Source organism: Meles meles, chromosome 12 (genome assembly GCF_922984935.1).
Source record: "Meles meles chromosome 12, mMelMel3.1 paternal haplotype, whole genome shotgun sequence".
Taxonomy (NCBI): domain Eukaryota; kingdom Metazoa; phylum Chordata; class Mammalia; order Carnivora; family Mustelidae; genus Meles; species Meles meles.
The window spans coordinates 18,361,291-18,378,770 of NC_060077.1; the positions used below are offsets into that span (position 1 = coordinate 18,361,291).

Consider the following 17,480-nt stretch of genomic DNA (forward strand, 5'->3'; position numbering starts at 1 on the left):
GGTTATTTCCCCGTGGGAGTGCTTTACCACGGACATGTAAAGCCTTCTGGAAACCAGAAAAATGCATGAAAGATGGAGGTAACAAAGTAAAACCTTCTAGGTTTGACATCTTCTTAGGACTAAGAGGACTTTTTCTCTTTGCTGCCGGCCCCCTTCTCCTTCCAAGGACAAAGACAGAGAGGTAGCCAGGCTACAGAGAGGAAAAGACAGGGTTTCTGGAAAGGATGGAACAATCGTGCCCCGAAGCAGGTCAGCAAATGCCCACGTGGGTAAAGCCCAGGTGTTCTCAAGCTGGGGCTCGGGGGGGCCTCCCTCCCAGCCACCGGGCACAGGCCCCTCCTGGCCCCGAGGAGGGGACTACGCAGACAGCAGCACATGCTTCCACTCCGTCTACTCCATGTCCCTGTCTGTGTCCCCCCTCCTGAACGCCAGATGCACCCATCCATCCTCCAGAATGCCGGCGAGACATGGTGAAGGCACCAGACGTCTGCTGATGGTTTGGGCGTGGGAGGGGGCTCGTGGGGCGAAACACACTCGTAGGACGGACGCTGCTGCCCGAAGGATGTGGCCCCGTGTCCTGCCACGGGAGTGTCCTCTGGCCGTGGACCTGCCCTCCCAGCCAGCCCTTCCTTCCAAATGGCAGCCTCCACCCTCCACCTCGCTCCTTCCTTTTCTCACGGGATGGATTACATCCTCTCCTTCCAAAACGCACCTGTTGTCATCCCTAGAGACGGCGGTGGACGGAGAGCTCGAGGGGCAGTGAGGGGCACGGGCTCACTTCCTGTCCTCCAACAGCTGTTCAAGCAGTTTTCTGAATGCATTGGAATGGTTTCCTAAACCCGTCTTCTCAGAGATGGCTTTCTCCCTCCATGGGTCCCTCCACGAGGCAGCAATGGGGTGGGAAAGCCACTGAAATCATCTTCCCAATTAGGCCAGCCTCTCCTGTGGCCCCTCAAGGATGGCCTGGTTTGCTGTGTGAGAATCCCCTCGTTCTGAATGCAGGGCTGGCAAGCGTCTAGTGTCCGGAGGATGCGCGGCGCTAGAAACTTCTGTGGCCCTCTAAGGAACGCGGGGCCCTCATGAAACCACTTTGCTGCCAGGACGGAGGGAGGTCTTGAAAACCCCTGGAGAGAGCTGAGGGATCCAAAGTGGGGGCTTCACCAGAAGGACCTACGAGGCTGCGTCAGTGACGCAGGCTTATAGGAAGGCCTGAGGGCTTTGTTGGGGAGCACATGGTGCCACGTCTGACGTGCTTTAGAGAACAATGAAGAGAGTTATGGCCTGAATTGTGTCCCTTTACTTGTAGGTCAAAGCCCTACCCCAGAGGGACTGCGTTTGGAGACAAGGCCCTCAGGGAGATGGGTAAGGCGGAGTGAGGTCATAGGATGCCCCCCGCCATAGAACGGGGGTCCTTACAAGAAGGGACCCCAGAGTGCTCTCTCCATCTCCCTGTACGCCCAGAGAGAGGCCACATGGGGGCTGAGCCCGAACGTGGCCACCTACAATCCAGGCAGAGAGGTCTCCCACAAACCAACCCTGATGGCACCTTGATCTCGGAGGTCCAGCCTCAGAACAGGGAGAAAATCTATTTCTGTTGGGTGAGCCACCCAGCCTGTGATATGTTGTCATGGCAACCAAGGAGGCTAACCCAGTGACCACAGGACACTGGCACCCACGATGAGCCTTCGCCCTCCTGCAGGCCTATCTCAGCCCCGGGCGGCCGACCGCCACGTGGCTGCCGGACAGCGCAGCCCCGCCCTCAACGGAGACGCCGCGGGGGCTGCACCTGCGCAGTGTCAGAACCTCCCCTGCTCCCCATCCCCTGTCATTCTCGGACAAGGTGCTGAGTGGGTGGCCATCGAAAGGAGGCTCTCGACGTCTTGATAATAAGGCAGGTGTGTTCTTAAGAAATTAGTTTGCGACAGTATGAGAGGTAATTGTATTTGTGTCTGGAATCGGTGAGGCGTTTCACGGGGTAAAAATGTTAAAGTAGAAAAGCAGCTTTTGTTTCAAATCACATTTTAATTTCCTCCTCCTACATTCAAGCAACAGCTACTATGAATTAAATGAGCTCTGGGATTGTGCTGGGATTTTTTCTTCCCCTCCCTCTGCCTCTGCAGACACATGGTCTGCCCTTTCTGTCCCCGACCTCTCCCAGAGAGCCCACTCTTCTGGACACCACCACCCGATTCTGGGCCCGGCGGTGGTGGGAAATCAGAGCAGGAGAGGAGAACGGCTGGGGTGTTTGCTCCCCGCACCTCCTCCCTGCTGGGCTGCTGTACCTGGTACGGCAGGTGTCTCCACCTGCACCTGGAGCTTCTCTGGGATTGTGGCTGTCTCCGGGGTCCAGAGCCAGGGCCCTCCGCTTCCCCTTCAGGCCCAGGGTAGCCAATGATTTCCCCCATTCCTGCTCATGGGCCTTCCCTCACTCCCCTCCAGTCGCCTCTGCAGGTCGATGTCAGCCCGAGGGATAAGGGTCATCAGCTTTACCCCAGCTCCTCCTTCTCTACCCCACTTCCTGCTCTCGAAATGGCACGTTCGTTTCTCGGCAGGAGAGGCTGGAGGGAGGTTGGCACCCAGTGATGGTCCGTTGTCATTCCAGCATGTGTTCTCCGGGACTGGGGCTGGGGACCCCCACACCGTGACCTCCAGCAACTCGCCAAGTTCCCCAGTGGGCAGCTCGATTTCTGTGCACGGTCCTCGGCAACAACTCACAACACAGTCTGGGGTCTGGAGACTGACGGGAGGTCATTCTGGCTCTCCCAGCTCTGGGCTCACTGGAACGATGCTCCCTGGCCAGGGGATGGTGAGAACGGAGTACGAGGGCACCTGCTCGGCCCTGAGTCGGGTACAGACATCCCTGGCACCCATGCTCTGCATGGGCCTGGTGGTCTGGCCGCCATACGGAGACCCACAGAGCTCCCCGGGACGGCTTCATCACAAAGGGCTGAAACCATCCCAGGCTGCCGAGAATGGGGAGCAACTGGAATCCTCAGGCTCCGTGGGTGGAAAATCCGGCGGCTTCTTACAAGTGATACATACCCTTCGCTAACGACCCAGGTATCTTACTCAGATGTATTCACCAGAAAGAAGCGAAAATACGTATCCACCTAAACACCTGCGTATGAATGTTCACACCACTCTTCATGGGAGCTGAAACCGGAGAGTCCTAGGCGTCCGTCCACGGGAAGATGCGTACGCACGTGCATATTTATGCTGTAGAAAACCACTCCCCGATGAGAAGGAAAGGATTACTGACTCACACAGTAACACGATGGGCTTCAGACATATTACACTGAACGAGAGAAGGCTTCCGCACACACTGAGCGATCCATCTGTGTAAGGTCTGAAGCCAGGAAGCGGGGCGAACTCAGCAGACAAGTGGCTTACTCTCCCCGGGGGAAGCAGTGGCCAAGTCTCCCGCGGGTGGGCAGCCAGATTCCCCAGACCACTCCTAGTAATCGTGCACGGCAAAAACCAGCCTGCGGTGCCCAGGGCATCTGTCCAGCAAGGCTGCTTTCACACCTGCCATGTAAACACGGACGTCAGCAATAGGAGTGAGGACCAGCCCTCAGGTACACAGCCCAGCGTCCCAACACAGCTCTGCGTGGGATGATGAGCCGTCGGAGGACTTTCTGCCTTCTCTTTGCTGCTTCTCGATTCAAAATTATCCCCACGAAAGCCCATTTCTTAACACACATCATGTGACATCGCGGAATCTGCCTTCAACCCCTCTGCACTGTCGTAGACATAACTCAGGTCTAGAGGGTGTGTATCTGTTTTATATTAAAATCATCTCATTCTGAATTCAAACGGCAGTCTGACAAATTGGGAACCAGCCCAAGCCCAGCCTTCAGAGCTTCTAAGACATGGGAGCTCATGGAAGCACAAAGAATTACCCTTTACCCAGAGTACTGCAGGGGGCAGGGGTGTGCGTAAAGACTAGGACACAGTCCCCACTTGCTGCTCGAGAAACGTCTGTGGGTGGACGGGAGTGACCCCCCCAGCGGGAGAAAGCTGCGGCAAGTGAGTGTTTTCCCTCTCACCAGAGGACCAAATGATCAAGCTTGCAAAAGGTAAAAATGAGGCTCACACTCATCAAGATACAAATGACAGATTCAGAGTTCATAGAAGGAAAAGAAGTAAGTCATGATGATTTCTTGGGCAAATATATTCACTTTTGAAAAAAGTTAAGAGATTAGTCATGGAGGGGGGGAATGCAGCTTTCTCTAAGATGTACAACTGTGTTTTCTTAGCAGAAAGGCACATTCCTACCGCAGATAACGGTTTCACTAGTCTTCCCCCACCTCCTAGAACAGCTTTACTGAGATAGAACTCACATACCGTACAAGTAACCTTCTCGAGTGCATAATTCTGTGTCTGCGGCAACCTCCCAGAGCTGAGCAACCATCACCAACGCTAATTGTTTTTACCCCCAAAGAGAAACCCTATACCCATTCCTGTCCCACTAGCCCCTGGCAACCACTAGTCTGCTTCCTGTGCCTATGGATTTGCCGATTCTAGGTATTTGACATAAATGGAATCATGCAATATGTGTCTTTCTAGGTCTGGTGTCTTCATTTAATGTCATGTTTTCAAGGTTCGTCTGTGTCCTACATGCTGAGAGCTAATGCATGCTTTCAAGTTCATCTAACCCTGTCACTGGGGATATTTTGGGCTGGATGGTTATCTGGTGGGGCTGACCTGTGTCCTGTGGGCTGTCGAGGACCAACCCTGCCTACCACCCATTGGATGCTAGCAGTGTCCCCTCCCATGATGGTGGCAATCACAGATGTCTGCAGATATGGCCAGATGTCCCCTGGTGCTGGCGGCAGGGGGCCTTTAAGTCTGGTTGAAAGCCACCGATCTTGGGAGCCATCCTCCTCCCAAAGCTATGCCCCTGCTCCAATTAACATTTAGATAAATAAAATCAAGGGATGTTAAAATATATCTGGAAGTCACCCTGTGAGCTGGTGGCCAGGAGAGGGACTAGAACCCTACACTGTGATGCCTATTCATATCTTTGTAGCAATCAACCTTGCACATCTACCTTTACTGAAATCTGGCTGCTTTGTGCCCAAACAGCATTTTCTTTCTTTATTTTTTAATTTTTAAAAAATTTTATTTATTTGACACAGACAGAGATCACCAGCAGGCAGAGAGGCAGGCGGTGGGGGGGGGGGCAGGTTCCCTGCTGAGCAGAGAGCCCGATGCGGGACTCAATCCCAGGACCCTGGGATCATGACCCAAGCTGAAGGCAGAGGCTTTAACCTACTGAGCCTCCCAGGTGCCCCCCACCCCAAAACAGCATTTCCTTAAAGCAGCAGGTTTTTAAACTTCCCCATGCAGCCAAGTCATCTGAAGGGCTTATAAAAATACAGATTACCAGTCCCAACCATTACAGTTTTTGATTTGGTAGGTCCCTAGAATTTGTATTTCTATCCAGTTCCCAGGACTAAGACTCTCAAATACAAATTTCTGCTGTGGCCAAACAGGAAACATAACTATGAGATGTGGTGTATGAAGATGCTGTGGCTGGAGCCGCAGCAGCCATTCTGTGATACTGAGTACAGATCCAGGAGCGGTGCTGGGAAGCCAGCCTGGGGAGGCCTGATATCATGGGGCTGCTGACATACCCACATCTGAAATCAGCAGTCTCTGAGTGTGTTAGCCTGACGAATGGTTTATAACTCTTATTATTAGCCACTTCTGGTCCGTTGTTCTGTTATTTTCACCTGGGAGCATCTTAAAGAATGCACTTGCTTCATAGAATGCAAAACCAAGGAGGGACATTAGTTCACTATTTTTTCTTATCTTTGTGTTTCCATCATCTGGAAGTGGGTCTGAAACATAGAGGGGATTCAAGATGTACTCGGTGGATGAAGGAAGGGATTCCGTGTCACGACTCTTCTTAAGTTTGGCTGTGTACGCATCCTGTTTTCAGGGTTTACACCACATGCCTAAAAACCCCTTCTACTGGTCCTGTTACTTAAAAAAAAATACCCTTCACCTTCTGTTAAGCAAAATATTTGCAATCCCAGTTTCGACGTGTTGCGTATATTCTTGTAATATATTAGGTGAAATGCATAAATACGGTATTTTGAAAGCATCCATCTATGTACAATCTAGAATCCTTTGCCTGCTACGAGCTGCATCCCGCCTGCGTGTCAGGATGCCATGCTGGACCACAGCCAGTGCTTAATTGGGTCCACAGGGGTCCAACTTGTTCATGAATAATCATGAACTTTCCAGACCCCGTCCTCACTTAGAGCTGCTCTTCTCAGGTCAAGGGTGAGGCGATGCGGGGAGAAGGTTTCCAAATGCTCTTACCGTATGCAAACAGAACAGATAGAGGATGATGACATCGGAGTCCGGTACAGGGGACCCCGGAAGCCGAGGCTAATTCACTGGCACCTCAGAGTGCAGAGCGTAGGGAGCAAGCAAATACACCCATTACATGTTTGCTGATATAAAGATTAATAAGTCTCGGCTCTTCCAAAAGTATTCAAAGGGGGCTGTTTTAAGAAAGGCTGTTTTTGAGATGAAGGACATGATGTTTTATGCCCCCAGACATTTTTCTTATCCTGTGCCTCAATATTATAAAACAGGATGTCCTCTAATGATGCCTTATTTCTCACACAACCTTAAACTGCCTCTCCATGGCCAGCTCCTCCTGTCCAAAGCCAGGTTCTCTCTCACCAACGATTTCCAGTCGGAGGGACTCTTCACCCGCGATGAGTAGCTGATCTTTTTAACACCTGCCGCTTCTGCCTCTCATGTTGCATTAAACCAATCTTCCTTTGTGATTTATATTTATGCCAGTGCTCAATTCTATCATTCCCCTTCCGTAGTCTCGATTTCCTCTCAGATTCTTTTTGCCTCGATAATATCATTTTTGTAGCTAAGTCATAAGCTGTCACTATGCATTTATGAACTGAGATATAAAGTGTGCATGATTATTTTTGTGAATCTCCGTAATGACGAATGCATTGATTGGATCTGTCGGGAGGGGCGTTAGCTTCTTCCTAATGGACTGGCCTCGCCCCACACCCTCCAAATGCTCAGATTTTTAACAATCTGCACGGGCTGGGGAGGGGATGAAAATTGGTCATTCCTTTTCAGGGTTTGCAGATGTGGAGAAAGGCAAGGCTATATCCAAATTGTTTGAATTTGGGAATAATTTTAAGCTGCGGCTCAAGGGAGGAGGAGAACGCATATCTAGTTTAATAAAAATGAACTTGAACCAACAGAGCCTGGCTACATTAATACTTATCCAAAGTAATGATCAGACCGTCTGAGACATGGTGCCCTTTCCTAAGGGAGGTGCCATGTCCTGCAGTAATAGGGGCCCGGGGCATGGCACCAGGAGCCAGGTTCTGATGCCGCCACCTAACTGCCCATCTGATGTTGAGACTGTCCCGCATTATGCGTATCAATCCCCTTACCTGTCCACGAGTTGGTCTGTAATGAGAGTAATGAGAAGCCTTCATAGACTCCGCCGCATTCGTATATTCAGGAACGCACACCCTGCTGTTATCAGTGAAGTCATCCCGATGAGGCAAAGCCGCCTCACTGCTGTTACCTGCCTGCTCAGTTTAGCGAGCTCATTGCTGTTTCAAGTTTAGTGGTGATCTGTCTACCGAACTTCTTGGAATTAGCACCCTCACCTTTCCAGGCCTATTTTCTTTTAAAGATTTTATTTATTCATTTGTCAGACAGAGATCACAAGTAGGCAGAGAGACAGGCACAGCAAGAGAGGAGGAAGCAGGTTCCCTGCTGAGCAGAGAACCCAATGTGGGGCTTGATCCCAGGATCCTGGGATCATGACCTGAGCTGAAGGCAGAGGCTTTAACTCACTGAGCCACCCAGGCGCCCCTCCAGGCTGATTTCTGTCATGTCCAAGAATCTTCTGGGCTTCATCTCACACAGGGGGTTGGAATGTGAAGCCAAATATTTGGCAGAGTGCACGACATCCTCGCAAACTCTGTAGGGCAGCATTGTGTTGGTTCTGGAGATCACCCCAGCAATTCCTCCTGGCAACTGGTCTGGTCCCAGTTTCTTTGGTCGGGCATGGTATGTGGGCAGGGGGCTCGTGCCCGACACAGTGCATGGAACCGAGTATCTTCCAAGGCCAGTGCACCTAGACACAGGCCCTCCAGAGGCATTGGGGAAGGGAGCCATCAGGGGAATGGCAGGTCCTGGTTCCCTTCTTGCTATGACCACAAGGGGGCTCCTCAGCGTGTTCAAGGTGCTGGAGATCTCCCTCCTTGCTTGCTGGTGACTTCTCCATGTCTCCCCTCTAAGCCCACGTAAGTGAGTGCATCTCCATGATGGACCCTCACGAGCGTGGCACCCCCGTACTCCCCAGAAGCAGGTGTCACTGGGCTGTCACAGACAGTCTTTGGGACTCATAACTTTCGTTCCTTGAGTTTCAGGAAATTTTCAGACCACTTGGCCAACAGCCAAGGACGAAGGTGGCCTCAGGGGGAGAGTGTCAGGAAAGTCTCTCCTCTACGCCAGGGACGGGGGTTTCACTGCCTTCTGGGCTCTCAAGACCCCCTCCACTCTTCTTCCATGGCTCTCTCCGCAACTCCGCGGGGGATACACGGCTCTTAATTACAGCGAATTAAAATCCATTTTGAGACTTGTGTGGCCTGAGAGACTGTGAAACGTCTTACTGTCAGTAATTAGCTTTGCAGAAGGCCAACCGGGGACGGCAGACCTGGCATTGCTCATGGCAGTGTGAGATGACACCGAGTCCGACGATCCGTTTCCAAGAAATCAGACGATCTCCCTCCCCGTGTGCGGTGGGCATTGCCCCGTCACAGCTGTCACGAAGCTAAGTGCTACGCCAGAGGTATGTTTAGCCTGAGAACAGAAGCTGCAATTTGGGGAACAGCCTGTCAAGCATGTTGGAAGGCAAATGCAAATAGAGCCACAGCAGCCTTCGGTCGGTGGCTGACCTTTATCCGAGGGTCTCTGCCGTGAGTGGCTGCCCGCTGTGCCTGCCTCTTGCCAATGGGGCCGTCTGCTGCCTTGAAGGGTACCGTGTTGGCTAGCACACAACTGGGGACATTAAATTTTTAGGAAATGGGGAATTAATGGGACAAAGGAAAAATGATATGAATCCTTCTAAATGAATCACAAGTCAGATTTAACCTTACTTGTGTTAGGACATTAAAACAAATTCTTATCAAGGGCCTAATGAGATATGTCCCCCTATGGGTTGTCTCAGTCACTAGGTCCCAGGGAGAAAGAGGACAGGCATTTGGGCAAAGTGAGGGAGTGGGGGTGTAGGTTTCTGCTCCAGGCGATCCGGGCTGACCCCAGGCTGAGCCCCGCACAGGACGAGCGGGGACTGATCTGCTAAACAAGCCACACTGAACACAGGTGCAAATTATTTCCCCAAATCTCAAGTCTAAAACCAATTAATACGAGCCAGGTTGAACCTGAACTGAACCTATTTATTTTCAAAGATTACAGAATAGTCTCGCACTTGAACTTGAAGCTGACCTTATAGATAAAAATTCCCAGTTCTGCCTCCGGGGAGGAAGATCCAGGAGCTCATTCACACCACCCTACAGAAGCGGGCCAGAGGAGAATGAAGGGGGCATTGGGGCACGAGCGGTCCTCGCATTTGAAAAAGCATTTCCAAGGTTTCAAAGGAAAGATTTCTGTTCTCTGAAATAAACTGAAGGTATGGTTGTGCAGAAGAGACAATCATGTTTTCAATTCAAAAGAACTTTTGAAAATACGTTATGGTAAATTCTTGAGTAATCTGTCTACCTAGAAAGTCAATGTTTTCCCCCCAGGTGTTGCCAAATACAGCAACAGATGCTCACTTAGTATGTCCAACAGTCTACATTTCCTTCTCAGAATTGGTTGATTTAAGATTTCCTGTAAGAATGCTTAAAGTTTATCTATATTTCTATATATCTCAATTCTATCCATCCATCCATCCAACCACCCATCCACCCACTCATCTGTCCATGCATCCATCTACCCATCCTCCACCCATCTGTCCATCCAACCATCCATCCATCCATCCACCCACCTACCCACCCACTCATCTGTCCATCAAACCGTCCATCTGTCCATCCATCCATCCATCTACATCTATTTTTTATCTATCATCCATCCGTTCTATCATCTATCTACCTACCTACCCATTGATCATCTATCTATGCTTATCTGCCAGCCAGCCATCCCTTCTATCTATGTATCTATCATCTGTCTATACCTGTCTATCTATCTTCATCCATCCATCCATCCATCCATCCATCCATCCATCCACTCATCCATCCATCCACTCATCCACTCTTCCTTCCATCCATCCACTTATCCATCCATCCACCCGTCCATCCATCCATCCATCCACCCATCCATCCATCCACTCATTCATCCATCCATCCATCCATCCATCCATCCATCCATCCATCCATCCACTCATCCATCAATCCATTCACTCATCCATCCATCCATTCGCTTATCCACTCATCCTTCCATCCATCCATCTATCCATCCATCCACCCATCTGTCCATCAATCCATCCGTCTCCACATCACTGAATTCAGACCACTTTTTTCTCAAATATACTGCACACAGAGCTCGGAAGCAGTCCAGAGGCCCTGGAAGTGTGTCTGGTTTTAATGAAGTGATCTTACTCTGACAACACAACAGAAAGCCTCTAAATTGAGCTGCCACAACAAGAATTCCTCTGAGTTGTTGAAGGTTGGAGTCGGAATACAGTGCTGAGCTCCTGACTCCCGCTGACAGCAGAGCTCAAAGAGGTCTGTAATCTGCAAAATGCCAGACCTTTCCTCCAGGAGCCTCCGGCACTCCCATTTGGCTGGACAGGGGTGGGGGTAGTCCAAGAGAGCCTTGGCCCCCACAGGGGTTGCACGTGCTCAGCTGTGGAGAGCACATATTTAACATTCATGTGAGCCAAATGCTCCGTGATACACGTCCAACACACAGCCTGCTTCTTGGGGGCCTCCTCTGGCCGCCCTGGGCTCTGCCTGTTCAGGGAGCCTCCAGACCCACCCTGCCTAAGGACCAGCTTCGCCTCCTTCTGCACCTCTGCTGGGGTAGGGACTCTGACCTGCATTCTCCCCAGGTCACTGTTTGATCCACTGGGAAGGGGTCCACGGAGCAGGGGACCGGGCTGCCCCTCCCCACCATGCGTCCCTCCTGCTAAGCCATCTGTATGCACCAGGGCCCACCTCCTGGCTCTCCCATCTTCTGTCTCTTGGGGCATCAGAATTGTGTTTATTTGTGATGAGTCCCGGCGCATGCTGGAGCCGGACGGCCGGGGTTCAAACTTGGGTCCGGGCATCAGGTTCCCCACCTGAAACCCAGGCCCCCACCTTTAGGGGATGTCATAAAGATTCGATGAACTATTGCCTGTAAGTGCTCAGGACAGTTCTGGGACCAGAATGACCCCGGCCGTTAGGATAGCTACTGTTATCTGAATTCTAAGGGCCACTGTAAATTCATGGCACCTACGACAGCTTTAATTTTTTCAGAATAGATTTTGTATAACATTAACATCTTACGAATGTTCAGAATTCATGGAATTAAAACTACATATTTAGTATATTTTTGACACAATATTTTTCTGTAAATCCCACATTCACAGCATGCTCCATATTGAATGAGTGTCCATTGAATGTAAATAATCAACTGTTACAAACGCTCGTACCTCTTTGGGTTTCAGGGCCCTCACCCGGAAAGTGTGCCTTTGTTCCACTTTCTGGGAGCACAGCTACTCCTGTCAGTTAGGTAAGGACCATGTGATTGGGCTCCAGCGGACGGAACGCGGCCCGTGAGCATCGTGCATGATTTTCCAGACTGTCCTCCATCCTGCTCAAGAGAGCTAGAAAGAGAAGCCACAAGACAGAAGGAGCCTGGGTCCCTGAGACCCCACAGGGAGGGGGACAGGAGCACCATGTTGGAGTGTTGTACAAAGAGAAATGAACGCTGAGCGTGTTGGAGGCAGGCTTGCTGGTTACAGCGGCAAGCCTTGTTCTAACCACTACTGTGGAAGGATGCTAAGCATTGGGCAGTCTTGGAGGTAAAATGAGGCGGGGGAGGGAGCACATCTGGGCAAGGATGTCGGAGAACAGTGGTGCTGATGGAGGGGAGAACTGGGAGGGCCAGACTGAAACTCTGAAACAGAGTTCCTTGAATGTGACTTAAAAATGAGCTGCGGTTATAATGGCAACGATTAAACCTGAGCTGTTTAATTCTTTACAACAGTAACAGACCCAGCTGCGCAAAGTGAATGTCCTCTGCGCCGACACACGGACACAGTGAGAAGTGACAGCCCACAGCTCTCCTCCTCCTAAGAAGTGATGAGTTACCATGTGACACTGGGACATGACGTGTCTCTCCTGCTAGCACGAGACAGAGCGGCCAGGCTCACTGTGCTTGCAGATGAAGGTGACGGCTGCCCCACGTACCCAAGTCCTGCGTCAAAGGTGGGGGGTATTCGGGTGCTGGCGTACCACCGTCACCGCGAGTCCCTCTGGCCACCTGCCACACACATTGTCCTCTATCACACTGTTTCCCGGCCTCTTCCTTATGTGAACTACGTCTTAAAATCTGTCTTGTCCCAAGGAAGAACATGGAGGAAATCACCGTGGATGGTGTCCAACATGTATTACTCGAATAAGCATTAGAGTATAAACCTACTAATGCAGAAACTGCTCTTGTCGCTGTCTTGACAGACATACACTGTACGACGTTTAGGAATTAGGAAACACGATGGAAGTGTCCAGGATGTGAACACAGTGCAGCTCAGTAAGCCAGCCCTGGGGGCCTTCCAACATCACTGCCGTGTTCTCTCTAAGTCTTACCCTGAGGGTGACCTTTCCTTGGAAACAATTAGATTGCAGATTGTTATCCAAGGAGATGCCACTGTGGGGTCCCTCACCCACAGAGACACGTTAGTGCTCACAGCTCAGTGTCTCTCCGTGCTTAGAAATCTCCACCCAAATATCAGGCTGGTCCTTGCTCGGTTAGGTGGCTCCTGCTTGGCCCTAAATGGAGTCGACCGCACATCTGGTTTGCCCAGGATCACCCAGCTGTACACTTCTGCTCACAAAAACGTCTCAGGGGAGGAAAATACGGAATTATACGCGACTCATCAGTGCCCACTGACTGTGCCCATCCCGCGATTCCCGTGGCACGCCTGTGCTGTGCCAACTTCCTTCATCCTCATGCCCCCCATGAACCTGCTTCTCCTTTCCAAGTTCACTGTTCTGCGAATGGAATCACTGCCCCCCGGTTAACCCCCGTTATCCGCGGATGCTGCTGGACCACCTGGGGATGCTGCTAGACCACCCGGCCCTTCTCATTGGTGATGCCCATCCGTTCACTCTCACCACGGCTGGCATCGATTTCCCTTCGCCAATGACCCGCCGCCCCAAGCACGCCTTTTAGAGTCTAAATCATTACTTCTTGCCTGGAATTGCCCCCCGCAGAGAGAAGCAAAGTCCCTGAGAGGTCACAGCCCGTCGGAAGCCGCCGGAAGGATGCCCCAAAGAAGCATTCAGGTTTCTGGGGGTGTCCAGAACATCACCCCATCGCAAGGCCAGAGTCCGGTGACCGGCAGTCGCAAAGTCTGGGAGGCCCTGGAAAGCACAGTGCCCAGCGCTGCTCCGAGGTGATGAAATGAGAATAAAGGAGGGCTTGGCGTCCGCACCTGTTCGCGGTAAGGAAGGCAGCCCCCAGCTCGGGCCTCGGAATGAAGCCCCGAAGAGGACTTGGCCTTGAGGCGCTATGCAGGTGCCTGAGATCAGCACGCTCTGGGCAAGGGGGACTTGCTCAGAACCTGGACACAGCCACTATGGGTCCCTCACAAGGCACAGAGAACAGAGGCTTACGGGGCCTGGGGGCTGGCCCACAGCCCCACCATCCACACGGGCCAAGAGAAACCTGTGCTGCTCCACATGGAGGGGGGCCACGCATGGCCGTGGGAAGTCTCTCCCTGTCTTGTCACCCACAAACCAGAGGAAGGGTATGTGTGCCATGCCACAAGCTAGACACGGGGACAGCACATCTCCCCGGTGGAGATGTTGGCAAGGCAGCCTAGGGTCAGCAGGAGGGGGTGCCCTGGGGATATCAGCACCCTGACACCTGGCCCTGTGAGTATGTCCAGTCACGAGGCAAAGGGAAGGCGAGGTTGCGGCTGGAACTGAGGTTCTCATTGGCCGGCTCTGCGATGGGAGATGTGCCTGGGTATACCGAGTGTCGTCAGAGGGACTTCCACAAGGATCCTGGGAAGTAACAAACACCTTGGAGAGATCGCCCGCCCAAGTGCAGTTTACAAGCCCAGGATTCTGTTCCCGAGGGACAGTGTGGGTTTCCTTGGTTCCCACAGCTTCACCCCTGTGACATGGGACGTGCCATCCCATCCTCAGGCTCCCGGCCTCGTGCTATGTTTGGACCACAGTGTGTTCTGTCTCGGGGGGCTACAAAGTCCACTTGAAAATCAATGATGGGGCGCCTGAGTGGCTCAGTGGGTTAAGCCGCTGCCTTCGGCTCAGGTCATGATCTCAGGGTCCTGGGATCGAGTCCTGCATCGGGCTTTCTGCTCAGCGGCAAGCCTGCTTCCCTCTCTCTCTCTCTGCCTGCCTCTCTGTCTACTTGTGATCTCTCTCTCTGTCAAATAAATAAATTAAAAAAAAAATCTTTAAAAAAAATCAATGATGGATCAAATCTGATGGGATAGTAAACATTGATTTATTCCTTTAATTTTACAAGTACGATAAATATTTTTTTGACTTTATCTAACGGGTTTGTGTTTTGTTATTGTAGCTGTCACAATCCCGTCTCATTTAATAGACTTTGCTTTCACTGAGAACATGGGGATAACCTTTGGTTTCAATACGAAACGTCCTTTTCGCTGGCTTCTCTCCACCGGCTTTACAGACACAGAACTGACACACCACATTGAGTAACTGTTAGGTGTGTGACACGATGACGTGGCAGACACACATACTGGGCAATGGTGGTGACGTTAAGGTTGGTCCACACCTCCAACCACCTCCCAGGACGGTGGTGATTTCTTTGTGGTGAGAACACAGAGGATCTACCCTCTTCGTGGCTTTCAAGCACGCAATAAGGACTTATTAACTCCAGCCACTGCACTGGACATCGGGTCCCCAGAACTTTCTCATCTATGACCGGAAGTTTGTGCCCCTTGACCTACATCTTTGGAAGACAGAAAAGGGAAGGAAACAGACCTTCCCCCTGGAATTGTCCAGAAAGGATGTTGCCCTCCTGACCCCAAGACCATAGCCCGCTGAGACACACGTAGGTCTTCTAACCTACAAAACTGTGCAATAATAAATGCTGTTTTAGGTCAACACACGCATGGTACATTTTTTTTTAACGGCAATGGAAAACCAGAACATATTGCAATGGCGTCCAGACATCCCAGCACCAGCTGCCCAGGCTCCAGCCGCTGGATAGCGCACCCTCTGTCCCAGCCTCCCCACCCGGCCGCAGGCTCTGGAGAAGGCTCAGTCCTGCCTCCCGCCAGCACAATCTGCCTCGTGTGCCCCTGCTGCACACCACGCCTCCTGTCCTCTGCCGTCCACTGGGGCTCCTTGGCTCCAGGACACCCCAGGTGTTTCCCACCTGAGAGCCCATCCCCACTGCTGCTCTGACCGCCAACACTCTCCCTTCCCGCCCGCTTTACTGCGGGACTTGCTGGCTCCATCTCCAAGTCCCCGTCTCGGAGAGGCAACTATATTCTTGTAGGAATGTGTCTACATATGTGTGCATGCACACGCCTTGCTGAGAGGGCGCGGGGGAGGAAATATGTGTGTATACACACACATGCACACATGCACATGAAGCTGCTGTATATGACATAGGAGACACATATGACAGAGAGTACATATAGAATACATATGAGAAAATGAGATATTTACACATGTGAAACTGTTATATGACATATACGATAATAAAATATGTATGTATCAGATATAGGATATATAGAAAAATAAAAACATCCATTCTCCCCTTCTATATAGGAAACTCTCTATAGACTGTAGATAACTTAAGTATGTGATATATATAAGTATGTAAATAGGATATATATATTCATCTCCCTCCTCCCTTGCTATTTATCCTGTTTTCTTCCTCTGTGGAGAAATCTGTATATGTCAAACTATATATACATGAAATGGTATGTATAGGAAATAGGATATATATTTTTTTAAATTTTATTTATTTATTTGAAAGAGAATGAGAGAGAGATAGCCTGAGATGGGGGGGAGGGTCAGAGGGAGAAGCAGACTCCCCGCTGAGCAGGGAGCCTGATGTGGGACTCGAACCCGGGACTCCAGGATCATGACTTGTGCCGAAGGCAGTTGCTTAACCAACTGAGCCCCCCAGGTGCCCCAGAAATAGGATATATTCTATCTAGATTTGAAACTATATACATAGGTATACAGAAAATATATGAATATATATGAAAATATCTATTTTCCTCCTCTATGAAGAAAAAATTTATGAAGTTATGTTTATGACAAAATAGGATAAAGGATATTATATATGTATCCTCTGTAATTATTTAATAGGATTTCCTATCTTCCTTGTCATGAACTTTAATTTGTTCATGAGCTCAGTCTACAGAACTGGAACAGTGTCCTGTGTGCATCAGAAATACAGGAAATATTTGTTGAGTAATTTATGCTTACACTTTAGACTCTTCATTGAACTGGTTACAAACACCCTAGTATGGTTTTAATTAAATTCTTTCTTTTTTAAAGATTTTATTTATTTATTTGAGACAGAGAGAGAGATCACAAGCAGGCAGAGAGGCAGGCAGAGAGAGAGGGGGAAGCAGGCTCCCCGCTGACCAGAGAGCCTGATGTGGGGCTCGATCCCAGGACCCTGAGATCATGACCTGAGCTGAAGGCAGAGCCTTAACCCACTGCACCACCCAGGCACCCTTCAATTTTTAAATTCTGTATAGCAGCCTCCATAATATTTTCTGAACTTTGGGCCTCTAAAGTCTTCATCTGTTTTTTTTTTTTTTTTTTGAAAGACCATCTCCACGTAGAGAGGTGGCTGACTGACCCCAACCTGGGCCTCCCCAGGGTTGTGCTGTTGCGTGTGACCTGGGTCTACATGCGCCAGAGAGGCTTCCCTGGAATAGACCTCTGGGCCTCCACCTGGTCCACATGTCCTGAGCAATGCTGCTCAGAAGTTTGAGGGTGGAGCTGGGGTTCGGGACCTGGCTGCATCTTGCATGGACGAAGCCCACTGTCTCCAGTGTGAAAGCTGGCTCACCAGCTCTACTGGGAAATGTTCTGAGCTTGGTTTTCCTTTTGGTCACAAACACGCACTAGACCTCTCAGTGCTCTCCTTCTCTCTCTTCTTGGATCAAAGACCTTTCCCGCAGGGAAAGACAGCAGAAGTTTCTGTAACTCACCCTCAGATTAAAGTCAAGACTCTACATCAAG

General features: G+C 50.6%; 1 protein-coding gene across 1 annotated transcript in view; it reads right to left on the reverse strand.

Annotated features, from left to right (window-relative positions):
• The window catches only part of TMEM132D (transmembrane protein 132D), a 597,103-nt gene that overhangs the window by 68,730 nt on the left and 510,893 nt on the right, over window positions 1-17,480 (reverse strand). The window lies entirely within an intron of this gene.